The sequence below is a fragment of the Apostichopus japonicus genome, chromosome 17 (genome assembly GCF_037975245.1).
Source record: "Apostichopus japonicus isolate 1M-3 chromosome 17, ASM3797524v1, whole genome shotgun sequence".
In the NCBI taxonomy this organism is placed as follows: Eukaryota; Metazoa; Echinodermata; class Holothuroidea; order Aspidochirotida; family Stichopodidae; genus Apostichopus; species Apostichopus japonicus.
Genome location: NC_092577.1, coordinates 30,384,019 through 30,404,324, shown reverse-complemented (window position 1 = coordinate 30,404,324; position 20,306 = coordinate 30,384,019). Strand labels below are relative to the sequence as shown.

Genomic DNA, 20,306 nt, shown 5'->3' with positions numbered 1-20,306 from the left:
TTTCTCGGGAGAAATATTTATTTTCCTCAGTGAGTACGTGAGTCAAACTATTATAAAGAAGAACCAGAAAAAGTTTCAGTTGAATTGACATCATGATGACATCATTGACTCTGCTGCCAGTTGCCAGATGCCAGAGTCACCAAATTTGGAAAGATTCATAAAATTAATAAAATATCATATTTTCAAAATGTTATGAGAGTGTGGTCATAACATAAAGACCGAGACAATTTTGGGCATTTTCGCAGCAGTCAACTACAGTCGCTGGAGTATCCCTTTAAGTATAAATTCTTGTTAACAAAAAAGGCTTTTATACGAGAGAACCAAACTGATTCGATCCAGCCTTAAACCCAGACACCTCACATGGCAACCGTAACCGTGCGATTGTGACGGTGTCATGTCGAGTGAGGCATATCACAAGTCCTTTGTCGAAAGTAACCGGATCTCTGTTAGTAATCGTTGGTGTGTATATATATATATATATATAAGAAGAACATAATACCACCCTTAACAGACGTGACGACATCAACGACGATCGGAAATATGTCACCCATTCATGTACTTATGGAGTAATTCGATCATTGACCTAGTTTTACAAGAAATCAGAGACAACTGCAGGATTTGGTTACATTTATGAATAGACATTTGAGACTATGTGTTGGAAAAATTATGTTAAAAATGAAGTAAGATCAAAAGTGTGTCTCTCTCATTAATCAGCGGGAACGGCACCGACATCGGAGAGATGATCGTGTTACGAGCCGATAGAAGAGTGTTTCAGTTCCTGGAACCCTGTTGGAACTAATCCTTCCTTTCTTTAACGCCAGAACTGCTAAAAACAAAATGTAAAGGATTTTGCTTCATTCATTCAAAAACATTAAGATTGTGTGGCAACGTCGTTTGGTGCATGTGTCATTCCTGGTTATGCCCGGGAGAGTTAAACAACTTCTTGTCATTGGTCGACGTTGGTATCATTCGTCGATCTATGATAGGTTTCATCATTTGTGTCATTTATGCTGGTGCGACATCTTCCTTGGTTTGCTGGTATGAATCAACTTGTTCATGCCGCCAGTGTAAAGCTACTCTTCGAAATGATCAATATCTGTGTTTCCGTTTTCGTCGTGTGATGGTGTCACATCACGCTGTGATTCTAGAGTGTCTGCACTGTCAAAAATAGTGAACCCCCTCCAAAGCATGGTGGCTAAAATAGGAGGTTGAGGGGGCTGCAGCTTAAATTGCAGCCAGACTACGTAGGGACGTAATCACTCGTGCCGAACTTCAGTTCCAGGCAATAGACGTTGCTGGGTCTGTCAAGACGATCTCTATTATGTGATATTACCAAGTAACCTTTTTTTTTAACACAGTCCCCCCCCCTGTCAATTCCAATCTGGACTACTGCCCTCATTGTAATTCTACCACATGAAGTATTTCATTTACCCATTTGTCTTTTTGGGGGAAAAATATTTGTATCGATAAGTTAAATGATAAATGAAATAATCGAAAATGAAATTTGTAAACAGGCTTGAACAGAGGAATGTAATTTCTTATTTTTTTGAGGGTAGAATGTGATTCGAACCTGTCACGCCAAGCTTACGAACTCTGTGCTCTATCACCCGAGCTATCCAGCCCTTCGTTGGTGGCATTCCCTGTGCAGCCAATTTCCTAGCCAGTACCTTACATATCATTGAATCTTATCTGTTACATAAAATGGTCTATGAAAATATCACGACTATTGCTTTTCCACCAATCAGGTCATGCTTTCTTGTCTTCCGTCTCGAACAAAGATGAACCAAAAAAGTAATGAAAGAAAAAAAATGGACAGAGAAAAAGAAGAAATATGATGGTCTTTATGACTGTCTGAATCCTTTCCAATATGTTGCATCCTGTACCAAAAAGAAGGGGGGGGGCAGCAAATATTTGTGTAGCTGTAGGCCTATTTTCAAGTTGAAATGTTGGATGATTATTTTTACAAAATGTAGCCTACCCTGCTACAATTCTGACAGAACATTGGTATGTATTTGTCATCGTGTAACATTCTCCATCTGTCTAGCTTCTACCACTATCAAATTAGTGAAGTACTTTTGTTATGGGAGGCCAAAGCAGACATCCAAAGTTTTAAGCCGGGGAAAAAAAATATATGAACATTATCCTTGCAGTGTAAATCATCTGTATCTCAGCATGTATCTCGCATAAATTCCCTCGGAAGAGGTTTCTGTATTAATCAGTCTGATCCCCATCCTTTGTGGTTTTGTGAAAATGTGGCAGACCTAACATTGATATAAAGCAGTTCTTTACTTATAGTGAGATCTCTGGTATGATTCAAATTTATTCTTGAGGGAATTATTTTTCTGCCGAACGAATCTATCATGGAGCATATAGGTTTCTTTCGGCAATGTCGAGAGAGAGATGATAACATCAGGCTATGTGGCTGAAAGTTTTTAAAACGCTGGCAGCAAAAAAAGTAGGGGGTTTCCGTGGAAGGCGAAGGGGAAGAATCAAGAGGAATGTTTACCTTAACGAATAATAATATTTACAGTCATTATTCCCGACAAAGGCAAGAAACCATTTTGATGGCTTTTTTTAGTCAGAAGCTTAATGGGTCTTGATATGTCATAGTCCAAGAAGGAAGGAAAATGTGAGTGTTTTTCGTTGTGTTTCTGTAGCTATTCAGGATACTCTGGTAAGCTCCTTTAAGGCTATTTAGTTGATGATGAGTTTGGCTCATCGGTGTAGGCTTTAAAAGTTTTAAAAAAAGAGTAATTAATTGTTTTATAAATTTAAAAACTTAACCAGATATGATTGTTTTTATAACTTCATACAAACGACAAAGCATCCTTGTGATGGCTTTACGACACCGTTTGTTCTTGAAGATTTTGAAATGCATTTTTTGTATTAAACATGTCATTTGAGGCAGTGGTGAAGTCTTTATGTTTTCACCATTGAGTTTTTGTGTTGCATTTGAGGAACTGATCTAAAGGTGTGTGTATTAGACTGTACAGTTCAGTCACTTTAGTTAATGAACTGCAGCTTTTTAAAGGGTCATTCCTCACAAATAATAAAAGTGGTCTATGAAACACATACCTGGACTGTAAGACGTGGTTGTCAGTTGTCAACAAACATCTCAATATTAAATTTTGTGCCTCAAGTCATCCATTAATTTCAATATTATATTTATTAAGTTTAAATTTGTTACATGTTTACTCTATGCAACTCTCACCTTTCTGACTGTCACATATGGGGCCCTATGATAAAAATCACCTCTTTACGTCCAGTGCATCGACCTGTATTAATATTTATATTAATATTCCCTGTTATAAGACCTTTAGTTTGTTTTCAGCAAATACTTGCTCTCGTCGTACCGTTTTATATCGCACTCTCCAATTTCATAGTTGGAAATCTTTACAAGCATTTGATAAACAAATCCGTTGCATGAAGCAATTTTGTATACATAAATCAGGGGTGGCTGAAGGATTTTAAAAAGGAGGGGGAATGGGGGAGGGGGAGCAGTGGGCGTGAGGTTTTTAAGTTGACTCCCATGTACAGTAGGAGGTTTGGTAACATCATCCCTTAGAAAAAATACAAAAATTGTAGATGGCAGATGGTGCATTGTGAGGCATATTTAGTCTATAAATTAGTTCTATAATTAATTAGGTCTAAAATGCTGCAAGGTTTTGCTTTTAGCTACTTTTGATTTTTGTGTGAGGTTCACAAAGGGGGAGGGGGTGGGGGAAGGGGTGGGTGTATATTACCCCCAACCCCAACCTTGATCTACGCCAGTACATATGACACTCAGATTTATAATTACCTCTCAAACACAAAAGGACAAAAACATGTCTCATTTCTCGGTTTCTGTACGGTCATTTTACATTTCACAAAGATTTCTCAAAGTCTCTTTTTTGGACAAAATTTGTTCGTTCAACTCAGCAGCGCCGACTAATCACACTTGAAAAGTTTTGAAAAATGAGAAGTTTTATTTGATTAGCTCGACCTCAAATTGGAAAAGGCTAAGCAAATTAGAGCGAGACCTATTGCCTCTCCAGTTACGCAAAGAAAACATTCTGCAGGAATAAAGTTAATATTTTTACTCAAAGGAATTTCCAAAAGTTGTACGTGCCCTTTTTTTTTTTTTTTCTGTTCTTGATTTTTTGGTATCTTGTTTTTCTTGAAGTAAATTAAAAACTTATAAAACATAGAATCAACCTTTCTGTGATACAACTTTTCAGGAGAAAGTAAGTTTTTATTATTGTATGGTTAAATGAAGACAACCAAGGCTCTGCCAAACTTAATAAAAATAGAAATAAAAATAGATCATTAAGGCTGTCTCGGAGTGCTTGCTTCTCAAAACTCCATCCTTGACAGCGCTCTTTGTTCTGGAATAAAATTATTGGTCCAAACATGAAAAGAGAGTTGATTTTTTCTCTCCCTTTCTTTCTTTTACTTCTGATGTCTCGGTTACATGTTTTTTTATTGGTCACGGTTTTTGCTTGCTTTTGACGAAATTGAAAGTAATTTAATTTGAATGGAAACATCTCAAAGCTATTTCTTAATTGACGTAGTTTTTTTCGCGTTTGCTAGATGCTGGTTGAAGAATAAAGAGAGTTTTTTGGATGGGAATGTTGGACACAGTTATAAAATGGGCATGCGTTTTGTCTTTCAAATTGAAGCATTTATTAGTAGACGAATTCTCTTGTACGAACTTAGAAATTGTGTTTATGAAAGTAGTATGCTAATGTAAAGCAAGTTGTTATGTATTACAGTTGTTGGGTTGTGAAAGTAAGCGCTGTTTGTTCTGTTGCAGTTTTATTATTGTTCAGAGTGACATTAGTGGGATAAATCCCCAATTTAATATCAATAAGTTGGTCTGAGGTGAAATAGCTTGATCAAACATATAAACTGATTGATTGATCGATTGATTGTCTGATGGTTGGATAGTTGGAATCAAATGATTGATTTTCTAGAGCTGGAGACACATTTCAGAAATATGTTTAGCGATGTTCATGATTATCTTTGACCATGGTTGATTTCATGTTTGGGTCATTAGTCCATTGATTGATTGATCGATTGATATTGATCGATGGATTGACTTTTTGATTTGCTAGAGTCAAACTCTTTCTACTGTCTAGTACTGGAGCACGTTTTGCAAATGTTCACGAAACTTACCTTTCACAAATTGATAGTGTTAATAGTCAGATTCCCCACCCCCCACCCCCACCCCCCAAAAACAGATTAAGGAACTTAAACAGTTGTCTTCAAAACTTGACCCCAGTGTATGCCACGGTCAAAGTTTCTCCCTAGATTTAAGTGCCCACTTACAATAATTTTTTCTGCTCCATGAATATAAATATATTTTGTTGTTTATTCCTTCTCTTTCCCACAAACAAATTCTTTTGGAAGACCCAGTGCTATCTGCACATGAAATTGTTGTAGAAATCCAAACTATTGCAAAGGATTGGGCAAAGAATTTTAAAATTTATTTAGCAGTAGTTCCATCGATGATGCTGAGAAACTTTAATCTATTTTGATATGAGGGACGGTTTTCTTTTTCTTCTTTTTTTTAGGGCAGAGATTCACCAAAAAACCCTGTTAACATTTACAAGAGTCAGTACAAAAGCACATCTGTAGAATATACAAACAGCCGTCGGTTAAAAGCAAAACCGTAATCTTATTTTTTTGAGGACTTATTCTGGATTTGACCAATCTGGCAAAGTCAATTTTTTGGTTTTTTTTTTCTACTTTTACCTCCTTTCTGTGGTTTTTATTGATCCAGGGCCTTGTCATTAAGTTGATGCATTTGACAAGCTCGGCTGCTTCCAGCTCGTGGAGAAATTGGGAACAAGAGTCTGACAGGGTTGTGGTAAAATACGTAAGTCAAAGACAAACGGAGATTTCTCTCCTGTCGGCGATGAAAGTCATTCTCAGTTTGACGTCACATCAGATGGGGAAATTAACCGACGAGATTCGAGGACGAACGTCCTCGGCTCAGTAAAACCAGTATTATCGAAAGTGGACGAGATGACACTCTCGTCTTTATAAGCTTGACTTGTAAACGTAAAGATTTATCCTGTTTGACTCGAATTTAAAATTGAGAATGAGACAAGTGGAATTCAAAGACACTGACCTGTAATGGTCACACACAAGAATATATTTTGTTCGTCGTTGAGGTCAAGGAAAGGTCGTCAGATATCTATACGATGCCACGTCAACGAGAGGTGCGATGTTTAATCACGGTACGAAACGTGTTGAAAGAAGGAAATATAGATTTGACGAATACATGCTAGGATAATGATTTGAGTAAAATTCTCACATTATAGAATAAAACATGGCTAAGATGCCCAAAAGCAACTTAATAAAGTTCTGTATTTGCCAGATTTCGCAACACTAACAGAATTTTTCTTAAAATAAGATGGGCATCTTGCAATGTGAAGGAAATTTGAGGATAGGTAGGTTTGCTGTTTATTAATGCTATGTTTGGCTATGATGGTTAGGGAGAATTTAATTAAGACAAAGAAGAACTTAGTCTTACTATGTGAAGGAAAATAAGTAGTAAAGTTACACTTTTTCTTGGCTATGATGGTTGGGGAGAATTATACCAAGATAAAGTAGACATTAGTTTTGGTTTTTGAAGGAAATTAAATAGTGGATAGAATGATGGTTAGTTTATTCTTTTTCTTGGCTATGATGGTTAAGGAGAATTAAAATCAAGACAAAGTAGACATTAGTTTTGCTATGTGAAGGAAATTAAATAGTGGATAGACTTACTGACGGTTAATACTTTTTCTTGGCTATGATGGTTGGGGAGAATTAAATCAAACAAATGTATGATAGTCTTGTTGAGTATGATTTCAAACAAACACTTCACAATTCAGTCTGTTAACTTCAGACCTATTCATAACTGTACAGTTTATTTCAAATCAAATATAGACAGCGCCCTCCCAACAGAGATAAGCCAATAGATATTTTTACTAGCGATCAGGGAACCATCTACGGTGGAAACTGACAGCACTGCGGTCGTCAATAAAGTATGGATTGCTCATAATTCAAGCGTTTAGGCCTCATCCTTTTTTTTGTACTACACGGATTAAATTCCCAGAAGCCCATTCGTCTTCTTTAATCTTTTCCCGGTAAACAAAGTCAGTTCGTAGTCACGTCATCATTTATAATGCATCATTTATCCAATGAGAGGATGTAAACTAGTTCTGTGGTCGTTAACCAGACGATGAGTCAGAGACGAAACCGTATCAGAGATTATTCTAATTGCCGATGAGTGACAGAGCTTGTGGTCTGTTGGGCGGAATGTGGCTGGGTTATGAGTCTTGTAAAAAAATGTAAAAAAATATTAATAAAAAAAACAATATTTTTATATATATATATATATATATATATATATATATATATATATATATATATATATAAATTGATTAAAACAAAAGAGAAAGTGTGTAATGAGTAAAGTCAGATATTGTTTCGTAGATAGTGTATTCAGAAGTTTACAAATTTAAATAGTTTAATGGAGCTCTCATTTTCCCTGGTACCCCCTCCCCCATCTGCCCTCCCCTCACTTTCCAACCCCCATTCCCCTCTCCCTCCACTTCACTTTGTGCCACATATTCCTTCACCCTTGTCTGTGAATGTACTCTTATAATTGTAATGTATAAATCTGCAGAGATGGACATTCTTACAGAGCTAGTTGACCCCCCCTCCTCCCCCCCCTCCTGTCCAGACGTGTCAGTTTTCCAGTTGGTACTTTACTGGTAGTAGAGAAGGACATTTAAGGATCCCCCTTTCTTTTTTGGGGGTGTTTATCTTGAAATCTGATTCAACCATGGGAAATTTTTTGACCAGCAGGATGTCCTTAAAAAATCAAACTAAAAGGTATAATCAATCATGAAAATGTCTTCTGTGTGAAATCTTACAAATGTTACAGAACTTTAATGTGATTATGTGGTTTAACGTGGAAATATTCACAAAGTAACATTATTATACACTGTAGGCATAGGATATCTTTTAAAAACAGTCGTCCATGCAGTAGTGATTGATATTAATACTTGCGAGTTGGGAGTAATGAAAATTCTAACTCTGGTGGGCTGGTAGATGTGATATGTGGATGTAAGTGCCTGGGTGACGATTTTTTTGTTACATTTAAAAAAAATTTTTTATAATAAACTAAATAAATAAAAAAAATAATAAAAAGTATTGAGGGCACTAGACTGTGTCAAGGACAAAAAGCTGCAAATAATGTTACAGCTAGAATGAGTCAATTTCAAACAATTTAAGGGATTTATCACTGCAGACCTTCAGTGTGCCTATTGTGTGGAACCTATGCATACGGAGCCTGGCTGCATGATGCTGCAAGCCCTGCAGCTTCCTACTTTTGAAGTGTTCCGTGTGTGAACGGTGAGCAGTGCACAAATGCCGACAACCCCTTATCTTCATTTGGTGAAGATATGTCTATAAGGGTGTCCAAAATGAGATCAGTTGCAATATTTACGTTTTTATTATGTGAAAATTCTGTTCGGTTTGGTGAATGATTGACGTTCAAACAAACAAATCTCTGGTTTTGTTCTCGGTATTGTACACCACAGAGCGCAAGCAAATGCACAGACAAACAGACATACGGAGAGAAAGACAGACAAAAAAAACAGAGAATTGTCTCTGTGTCTGTGGACGGTATCCCCGTTCATGCTGAACTGAACTATCAAATGTTTGCTGAAGTGGTTAGTGCTTCTGGAACTAATTGGACATTAACGATGAATGCTCCATTAAATTTTTCCGACGACGACTCAGTCCGAATAACTTTAATAACGGGAATAACGGTCCAGTGATTCCCAGTTTGTATAGAAAAGACAGCGGCTTTGACGTTTGAGATTATCGTTCTTAGCTGCGCCGAGGATTGTCATGTCGTCCCGTGAGAGGCATACACCTAGGTACATTGATGGATGCTTTTCCACGGAATTTTACACTCTCAAGACTAACTCACGGTTTTGGTTTCAAATGGCAAACGAGGCTGCTTATCGTTTGCTTGGTTTGGTGCAATAGTATTGATGATATGCCAAACGTTAAAGGGTTAGTCAAGATTGAGAAATCTTGACGAGCGGTGACGGCTTGTGTATTGAAGTCAAGTTGTTTTGAGGTGGCCAGGGGGTTGGGGGGAGGGATGGCGGGTAGAGTGGAAACAAAATTGTTGTAAGTGACAATAAGAATGCAAACATTGCAATTAAACATGACCTTGGAAGGCAATGCCCATTCCTTGGTTTATACAAATCTCATTGTGTCAATTGCATTCTGTATTGCATTCGTACACATATGAGTAAGGACTCTGTTTCTACAAGGCCGGTCAATACTTGTTGCATAGTAATTCCAATTGAATTGTAGTAATCTTGTCCTTCTGAGTATTGCATGGCCATTTTGCATACGATCAGATATATCCAGAACCCGTGGTTGTTACATCTCTAATTATAGAATATATCATCTCCCACCTTCACTGTACAGTTTCCCAGTCCTCGGTGATCTGAAGGGTGGGTTACAATATATCATAAAATTTCATAGATCTGTAGATGATGAATACAGTGGATTTAGAAATAAAAATACGGTATTTAGTAATATCTTTCAAAAAAGCAGAAACTGCAATAGTGTTGAAAATATGAAAAATGGGGCGGCGACCTTTTTTTACCCCCTCCCCCCCCCCCCATTATTGTGAATAGATAAAAGTTTTGTTAAGATCTCGCTTCAATTTGTGACATTTCAATAAATAGATCTGTCTGTCGTTTCAAATTAGAGGGATGCGGTGAGAGAAAAGTTAAAATAAATCCTCTTTGAGTTTGAAGTAGAAAGGTGACACTTATTTCACTCTAATGGACTGGAGGACGTCTAACCAGGACGTCTTACAGTTTTAGAACATTGTTAAAAAAAAAACGTTTACATCTTCTGTCCATTTTGTGGGAAAATGTCAACCGCGAGATGGAACTGGGAGTACCATGTATATATTAACTAATGTTTACGACTCTTGTCAATGAAACGATTTCTTCTTCTCCAAGTTCGTTTGTGTGGATCTAGAGATATTTGCCGTAAATATCTCTCGAAGACTCTCATCTTCTGTCATGTTTCGAGAATTTTTTTTTGGCGAAATATATCAACCGAATGTGGCACTTGAGAGGGGGTCTGTTTGGACATTTATTGCTTTAGAAGCTAATAAGAGGTATTTTTCTACGGTATTGCCTCTCCGAAACATTCCACGCTTTCTAAGGAGGAGAGCAAACATGGGGTTTGCTGAAGTACTGTTCTCCCCGTACTCTGTGTTATTGAAGATTCTTCACGAATCTGCGGGTGGGTTTGAAGAGCAGCTTATGTCTCGGATGAGTACGTAAGATCTGCGGAATTAATCTGCGAAAAGATCTTTGCTATAACTCGTTTGTAACAATTCCCTTCACATACGTTGTGCATCATCTGGTGAGAGCCCGGGGGGGGGGGGGGAACCCCTTCTGTAGTTATATTCAAAGTTGAGCGGAATAATTATGTCTAGGCTAGAAATGAACTTATGTTGGTTATGATAGATAATACTCGCAGATTGTGTTCATACAGAATTCAGAGTTGTATAGTCTACTTCCTGACAAAACAAGCACGTTGCATAGATGGGCATGTTGCATGTTGTCAATACATATATCAACATGTTGCATATATCATAATGTTGCTTGTTGTCAATATCATATGTCAGCATGTTGCATAGGTGACATGTTGCATAGGTGACAAAACAAGCACGTTGCATAGATGGGCATGTTGCATGTTGTCAATACCATATTTCAACATGTTGCATATATCATAATGTTGCTTGTTGTCAATATCATATGTCAGCATGTTGCATAGGTGGGCATGACGTCTATACCGTACATCAGCATGTTGCATAGGTGGGCATGTTGCATGTTGTCAATACCATATTTCAACATGTTGCATATATCATAATGTTGCTTGTTGTCAATATCATATGTCAGCATGTTGCATAGGTGGGCATGACGTCTATACCGTACATCAGCACGTTGCATAGGTAGGCATGTTGCATGTTGTCAATACCATATTTCAACATGTTGCATATATCATAATGTTGCTTGTTGTCAATATCATATGTCAGCATGTTGCATAGGTGGGCATGACGTCTATACCGTACATCAGCATGTTGCATAGGTGGGCATGTTGCATGTTGTCAATACCATATTTCAACATGTTGCATATATCATAATGTTGCTTGTTGTCAATATCATATGTCAGCATGTTGCATAGGTGGGCATGACGTCTATACCGTACATCAGCATGTTGCATAGGTGGGCATGTTGCATGTTGTCAATACCATATTTCAACATGTTGCATATATCATAATGTTGCTTGTTGTCAATATCATATGTCAGCATGTTGCATAGGTGGGCATGACGTCTATACCGTACATCAGCATGTTGCATAGGTGGGCATGTTGCATTTTGTCAGTTCTATATTTCAACATGTTCCATATATCGTGATGTTGCTTATTGTCAATACCATATGTCAACATGTTGCATTAGTCGACATGTTGCATTCCGTCAACACTGTTAAACTGTTTGAAGAGCCACCTACACAAATAGCTCTGTTTTGTAGATTGTCAAAAAATGATACCTAATCAGCCAATCAGAGTCTGTGAATAAGGGATGGAAAAAATATTGTAGATTGATCTGTACTCTGTATCATGTCAAAGTTGTACATTGTTAATATTGGTCTGTACTAGTATACCAGTGTTAAAGGTTTGTCCATCAAAAAATGATGTTGTATGAGAGCTAAATGAATAATGTTTATAATCATCACAATTATGCTTTAAAATAGCAATTGCTTTTGAAATAGATTGTAATTCCCTGCCCTTCCCTTTTTTCTTCCCTTATAGCTTGATTATTTTGTTGTTGATTTTTTTCATCTTCCTAAGACTAAAGTGGCTATTGTACCGTGGTACTTAATTCCGTCATGTTGTAATGTTTTCCCCATTTTAGGAGAACATTTGAGTGTTTACGATGCCAGTTAGGGTTTGTTATTGTCTTGGAAAAAAGTACCCCTTGAATATATTTGGTTTTATGAAATGTTTATGACGAGTGTCGTGTGCATCGATTGATTTTGAGAAAGTTGGATTTCAAAGACTTCCAATCTTCTTAAATATAAATGGCCTTGGTATAGTCTTCCCCTCTGAGAGTTTAGACTTTCAAAACTGAATAACTTAAAAGATTAAATTCTTGTTGTCGACTCGGAATCTATCAGCTACCTTGTCGTCCAGGTGAAGAGCTTTGGAAAATATCCTTCTGTCAGTCACGTTCCCTTGACCGATTCCCTAAACTCTCCAAATATGAAATGCCAAAGTGCAACCGCCAAAGTTTTTCCGAAGTTATAGCGAAATCCCACGAAATATAATAATCCAGCATATTTGGGAGGTGTTTTTTTTTTTGGGGGGGGGGTCTGTTTGACAGAAAAGATAGCCACGTTATTGGGAACCTGACACTTATGATACCTTTATTGAACCCTAGCTCTATGACAGCTATTATGGAGCTGCATTTTGCCTCGAGTTTGGACTTTGACCACGCTCGCTTGACCATCAAAGGGAAAATCTGTAAGCGAACAATGCAAAACTTATAATTAACAGCAAAATATTCCAATACACTGTTAGCTGAAAACCCGTCTTAGCACATTCAGACAGACAGATTCACTCACGTACAGACAGATAGACTTTAATACTCACATAGAGACAGATATATTCACATACAGACAGATAGACTCACATTCAGAAAGACAGATTCACTCAAGTAAATACAGATAGACTTTAATACTCACGTAGAGACAGATACACTCACATACAGACATATGGATTCACTCTCATACAGACAGATAGATTCACATACAGATGGATGGATTCACTCACATACAGACAGATAGGATCACATTCCGACAGACAGATTCAGTCATGTACAGACAGATAGACTCACTCACATAGAGACAGATAGACTCACCTACAGATGGATGGATTCACTCACATTCCGACAGACAGATTCAGTCATGTACAGACAGACAGACTCACGCACGTAGAGACAGATAGATTCACATACAGACAGATGGATTCCCTCACATACAGACATAGATCACTAACATACAGTCAGATAGACTCACTCACATTCAGACATACATATTAACTCACATACAGTCCAGACCACATGTCATTGGTCAGTGAATTTTCCTTACGTCAACAGGCAAAATTCAACATTTCGATCTATGTTTCGGTTATTATTTGTCACCTACTTTCTTTGATCCAAATTCCCCTTCCACCCGTCATCGACGCGATATCACCTATCATTCTCTTCATGTGGATGTTTACTTCAAAGTATCGGCAAGATTTCTTCCTCTCTTTAACATACTTTATGAAGAAAAACTTTGATGAAGTCGTCTGCATGCTTTCTTATATGAAACAAGTAAGATAAAAACATGCCAGATGTAGTCAACTTACAAATCAATGCTACTACTCATAATATAACTTTGAGATGGCTACTCTAGAGCGTTGACATTTTGCCAAGAGCAGCTCTCCGCCTCTTCTGCCTTTGTCTCTCTTGTTCTCTCACTCCTACCTGGGTTCCCAGGTGCTGCTAACCCCTTGGGTATTTCCATGCTTCTGTCATGTGACAGGCATCTAAAGAGATAATTTGATTCCTGTTAGAGCTTCATTGACAACCACGTCCGTCTAAGGGTTCGGGCGTGATTGATTAACGGTGGTTGATTGTTCCAGCGCTGTCAATTTGTGGGTATATTTTGTCTCAGAGTGGGCTAAATTACAAACAAAAAATGAAACGGCATATTTTATGGCATGTTTAAATGTGTTTACCCTTTTCGGCCGACCGCCTCGGGTTGAAGATGACGGTCGGTCATGCGCCTCACCCGTAGGTGGCCGGCGTGGCAGGCCCTCGGATGTCCGAGGGCATGACAGGGGTAACATTATTTTTATTTAACAAAACCATTATTTACTGATCTAGCTCATTTTAACAAACTAAATTAAAGTACTGCTGAAGGCAAGCATGCAACAGGAAGAAAATGTCAAACCACTCGGGAGATGGAGTCATATAATTTTTTAAATATTTTTCTTGTGTGTGTGTGGTTTGTTTTTATGTAATGTTGATTTATTTTGAGCACTTTGTCATAGGTGATCAAGATATGAATATGAATAGCGCAAAGAATACGAAGAGGAAGAAAAAGAAGAAAAACACCCAGAAGAAATTGATCGCAATAAGAGAGATATTGAAACTGCGTTTTTGAGTTGTAAGGTTGTGACTCTCTCACCAAGCCGTTTAAATAATATTAATCTTTCTTTCTTCTCTCCATCCCTTGTGTACTAATCCTCTTACATCTTTCTCTTTTGTGTTCACCATGCTCATTAACCTGTCTGTATGCTGTGCGTGTTTTTGTCCCTTCTGTTACTGTTACTTGTCATTCAGCCTCTGAAGAAGATCCTGCTAGGATCGAAACGTCAGGCCAACTTACTTTTACACATTCTCTTACACAGGCTCTATAGTGGATAAGCAGTTTGCTAACAGTATAATTTAATTTTTATTTTAAATAATATTCACGCATAATTGAGCACCCCAACTGTACACTGCCTGTTAATTATGTAATATTTATTTCTGTTTTTTTCTTTATTTTTGTCCCTGCAGATTTTATCAGATCCCTTACAACCGACACACGCCATTGGTCAAACAAGTAAATAATCTTTCGATGGAAGCAAACAGTTTCAACTCAACCTTCTGCCTTACGAAATTTACCGAAAACCCTACGTTGCTTTCACGCTTAAAGCAGCATTTTGCGTTGGGTCGCTTTTTTCCACTTTTTTAACATGTGCATCGATTTTTTTACATGTATCAATCATAAAACAGCAATCTAAGATACCATCCAAGTTTCACCCTGCCAAGAGCGTTAATTAGCGAGTAATTAACGATTTATGTCGATAAATGAGAAGAGTGTCCTCGACAAATTTCACAGTTAAAATTAATCGCATACAATTCCGCCAAACCCACTAGTTTGAATTCAACCAATCAGAGATGCTGGTTTAGTTATGAGCCGTTGCTAAAAATAGATTCAAGACTTCGCGTTGGTTGTACCAGGGAGTTGTTATGCAACTTCCTGGTACAACTGCCATATAGACTGTACACAAATCAAGCGTGGTGTTATATTACGTATCTGTCAATGAAGTTCGTAGTGTTTAAATATTCATATTATGGGCGAGGTTTAATGGGATCCCAACGGAAAATATCTTGGAGAACAAAGTTGAAAGTTGCAATTTTTTCGACTTTTATGCCACCATTTGAAGTAAAATATAAATAGATTAGCTAGTTATGTATGTCGTTATGGCAAAGTGGAATCAGTGAGGTTGAGAAAAATCATAGAAAAGGACGCAAAATGCTGCTTTAAGTTAAGAACACTTCAGCAGTTAATATCTGATGGATGCTGTGATTTGGGGAAACGCTGAATTGCCGTATGTTTTACATTACCAGAAAATGACCAACATGGCTATTCTTCTTCTTTTATCTCAGTTGACCGACACCTACTAAAGCTCATCCATTTGTTGCGCTCTTGAACGTTAAAGCCCTAAGCGTTGCCGTCGGAAAAATTCCCACTGTTCGAATTAACCCGTAGAAATATAGCTAATCCAGGACAATGCAGTCCTGAAGCTGAATTTAGGAAAGGATCTCCATAAACTAACACTTCTGGGGGATGATAGCATCAGAGGAGGGTGTAAACATTTCAACATAGGTGACCATTATTGCTCCAGCTAGCATATTGAGGCGCTAATTATTTTTGTTTCACTTTACTGCTTCTTCTGTGAGTTAGGCCGCCGTGGTAAATGCTGCTGGTAGACGCTGTTTGTGTATGTTCTGGCTCTTCCAAAGCCTCCAAAACACGTTAACCGGTCGTCGTTCTGTGCGGTATCATCCCCTCCCTCCCCTTCCCCCCCCCCCTTTTCATTCCTCAGTGGTGACAGAATCATGGCTTACCATAATAATTTTTTTCGATCATTCATTTGGATAGTTTGGATTTGAAGTAGAAGACTCTGGTTTCATACAGACATGAAAATCTAATTTTTCGCCATAATTTGCTATAAATTAAAAAGGCCTAATTATTTAGAATTTAAGGCATTATTTGACATGACCAAAGCTGTTTAGCTGCATAGATGATTAAATACCAGATTCAGGATTGATCAGACTTGAAACCTCTGAGCTGCCAAGTTAGCATCGGTAACTGTAGGCACTGATAAGTTATGATCTTACATTTTGAAAGGAGAGAGAAACCCAGCCCAACGCCAGTGGCCTGTGAGATAGATAATAACCTCCCCCCGCCCTGCCCCCCCTCCATTGCTTTGAGGTAAACTACAGTATATTATTAAATGGAGAAGAAACCCCAGCCAACATCAGTACCCCGATATCGATACAGATAAACTAAACTTTGAGCTGGTATATTAAATGAAGGAAAAACCCAGGTAACCTAAGTAGCCATTGTTACAGGTGCTCGGATGAGCAACGACTGACCTAATCGAAATGAAATTGTACCCTTCCCTCAACAAAGATGACATTTGTAGAGGGTACTTGAAATATATCGGAATCTCGAAATTGATATCGATATTAAATAATGCATTGATTGATAGATATAGTAATTATATGTTTAACATAAAATAATTGTTGTCTATGTATGTCTAGGTATAACAGGGATATAACAGGGTCGGTAAATTTATATAAATATTACACAAAGGTGTATTTTTGTTGTATGGATACATATTATTATCATTATTAATCATTAAAGACTAATATTTTTCATACTTCATGGGTCCAATAGTGTTGTATATTAAGCATATGTGTAGTGAAAGTGTCAACATATGCTGGATGGAGAAAAGGTGTTTAATTGAGCTTAAATTAATTAATCATAGCGGTTTTGTTAATAAGGAAAAAAACAAAACATGCAGGTATGTATTTTGTGTGTATATTAGATCCTCCTACAAGCAGGAACTCGCGAAGAAGCCATCATTGGCTTATCAGCCGCAAGCTGACCGAAGTCAGTCTCTTACATTCATATTTAACGTCCATGATTATGAATTGTCAATTGCCAACAACTCTGTAACTGGACGACATACATTAATCTTGGAGTGACTCGAACTCGGGACCTTATGATTGAAAGGCAGCGGCGTTAACCACTGCATAACCATAACCATGCATTGCCATGCATAAGTTATAACATAACATATAACATAATGCAACAAGGTTTGCTGAAATTATCATAGCTTTCATGAACATCAATTATCCTAGAAATGGAAAATTAAAGTCCCAGGAATTTGAAGTTATGTACAAATTTGTGAAAAGAAAAGCATATATATTCAAAGTCATTTATAAAGAAGAGAATCAAATGGGGATATTGAATTTTGAATTATTTTAAGTTATTAGGAGACAATTCAAAGACCAAATTTTTGCAGAGTGAATCAGAAAATTTTCCCTCAATCTTGACCTCGAAATTGAGTGTATATAGTTCTTTAAAAAAAGAAAAGACTAAGTCCCTCTAATTCTGGTAAATATCCTAACCTATTCACATTGAAATGAAGTTCTAGTTTCTGAATCCCATACTTTCTTGTTAAATATAAACAACTTCACATAAAGCCTGTAGATTTTGTGAACGTAAATCTTGTGCCGTGAAATATATTGAGAACGACATCAACAAATTTGTTTCCCAAATTTGGGGGGGGGGATCTGTTTTTGAGACTTGAATTAAATCCACTACCTTTTAGTCCAGTTTTCAGCCTTAAAAATCTACCGACTAATATTACTTTAGTTTTTTGTAGCCGTGAGCAGATTGTTACTTGTGAGTGGCTCTGAAAGAGAAAAATTGTGTCTATGATGGAAGAAAATTTCTTGGGTTTATAGAGGATTTTAGTATCTTTCTGTTTGTCGAGAGATATTATGCTGAGCTGGTAACATACAGTATATGGCCTAAAGGAAGACTTGCTTGTTAGTTGAACCCAGTGCATGCAGAATTTATAAACGCATGAACGTAAAGTCTAATAAATTGCAATTAAAGGGATACTTGGCATTTGGGGCACTTGGATTTTGTTGGTTGAGAACAGCGTAGAGGATCTATTCAACAGAGTTGATAATGGTGTGGTAACCAATAGTTTGGTGTGGGGGAGGGGGTGGGGGAGGGGAAGGGAAAGGGAAAGGCAGGGATGGGGGTGACTCTTGTCTTGGAATAACAAAATGCAGACATTTGAAAAATGATGGGCTGTCGGAGAACGTCACATACCCCTCTCTCCCCCTTCCCCCCCCCCCCTTCACCCGAAACCCTATCTCAGGATTTAGGGAATCATTGTCCAAGGTACAGTTTTAGCTGTGTGTCTTTAAAACTGTTGATTACTTTATTAAATTACAATATAGAACAGTGTGAATTATTTTCTTATACTTGTAGAAAGGTGCAATTAGTTCCCGTAATTATAATCGCATTAATCATGTTAACTAGAAGCTGCTGTACCTCTTCTCAAAATTTATAAATTGTGGCAAACTTTGAATGCCGAAACAGTTTCAGATGAGGAGGAGGGAGTAGGGGGGTGGAGTTTGGGATAGATTTTTGCCCCTGCCATAAATATTGATGTCTATTTTGGGATTTCAATGTGTCTGTGTGTTTAGATCTAACTGAAATATCATCTTTGTTTTTCCAGCTCAAAGTGTAGTTTTTCACTGATTATGCTTTCAACTCTGCATCACGTATACATTATCACCAATTCCTGCCTCTCGTTCTTCCTCCATTCCTTCCATCTTCCAAGACTTCACATATCAGTCAGAGAGAAGCCTAGAATTCTTCTGAGATGAAAATTTTTTCACATCTCCTTCTTTTCTTTCTTAGTCATCCTCTCAAAGAAAATAAATGATTAAATTCTGATTTTTAGAATATAAATTTGGTAATCAGAGATGTTGAAAACTGTTTCCTATTGTTTTACAATTTGGGAATTGAGCGAGTTATTTCATGTCATTCAAAAAACATCCCAGTAGAGAAGGAAGGTAGCGAAGGTTTACCCCGACTGATCGGTTGCATTTCTATTTTCTGCTTTAATCTGATTCTTCGAATAGTTTCCGTCTTTTCCTTTTTTGGAAATATTTTTGAAAATTTATTTGGCTGCAATTTGTTGACTGTCTTTGGTTTTCTGCATGATAATGTTAACCAAGCCTGTTTAATAACTTTAAAATAGTGTTATGAAATGGTACAAATGGTCATTTATGGTTGTACATACCTTTATAGAGAGGGGAGTGGGCGGGGGGTGGTGTTAAGGGATATGATTTGTAAGCAATAAATTGTATTTACTGAAATAATATATACTGAATATATTAACCAATAAAATTGAAAATAAAAATCAAATATTTTCTTTCAGTTCCCAGAATAATTTTTTTTGCATGTGTTGTTATCATAAACTATAAAATTCAGGTATTCAACTTCATGGATGTCACTATTCATTTCATGACAAGGGACAATATGAAATATTGATAATAGAGAATTTTAACGTGATAAAAAATTCAATTGGACTTTGGTGAGTGATTTTTAAAATTTTATTGTGCCCAATTTTTAGGGAAGGGCCCAAAGCTTACAATAACTCCTGACCCTAACTCAGATTGTATCCAAACTTGGAATACAGTTGTTGTTCAATAGCTGGTACATGTGGGCTAAATAATATTGGCTGATGACCTACAACTCTTTAATAATCCCTATAAGCAATGAACCAAAGTGGCCGTTGGGCTCTTGTTCTAATTTTTTTGCAATTTTGAAGTTAAAATTTAACGTTCGTGGACTTTATTAGCAGCTTTGTTGGATGTAATACATAATAAGCCAACAAAGTAACAGAGCAAAATAAGCAATCGTGTAAACGACTGAAACGTACATTCCGTAAATTCTGTACTCGATCAAAGTCAAACCTGAAGGTCGTTTTCAATATGCCGGCCTACGTTATCTACCTCAAATGGCGTCCCATAATTGTAATCATCTACATTGGACGAGCATTAAGTATGTAAGATAATGTTAGTATTTCCTCTAGATAATATATAACAGCTTATAGACGAAGGTTATCAACAAAGAACGTATGAATATATATATATATATGTATATATATATATATATATATATATATATATATATATGTATATATATATAGATATATATATATATATATATAGATATATATATATAGAGAGATATATATCTATATATGTATATACACACACACACACATATATATATATATATGTAGATAT

General features: G+C 36.9%; 1 protein-coding gene across 1 annotated transcript in view; it reads left to right on the top strand.

Annotated features, from left to right (window-relative positions):
* The window catches only part of LOC139984147 (probable enoyl-CoA hydratase, mitochondrial), a 33,272-nt gene extending 13,836 nt beyond the window's left edge, over positions 1 to 19,436 (top strand). The window contains exon 8 of the mRNA XM_071997898.1: positions 14,688 to 19,436. The gene's annotated coding sequence lies outside the window, so the exon portion shown is untranslated. The remainder of the gene's footprint in view (positions 1 to 14,687) is intronic.
* Positions 19,437 to 20,306: the final 870 nt, after the last annotated feature.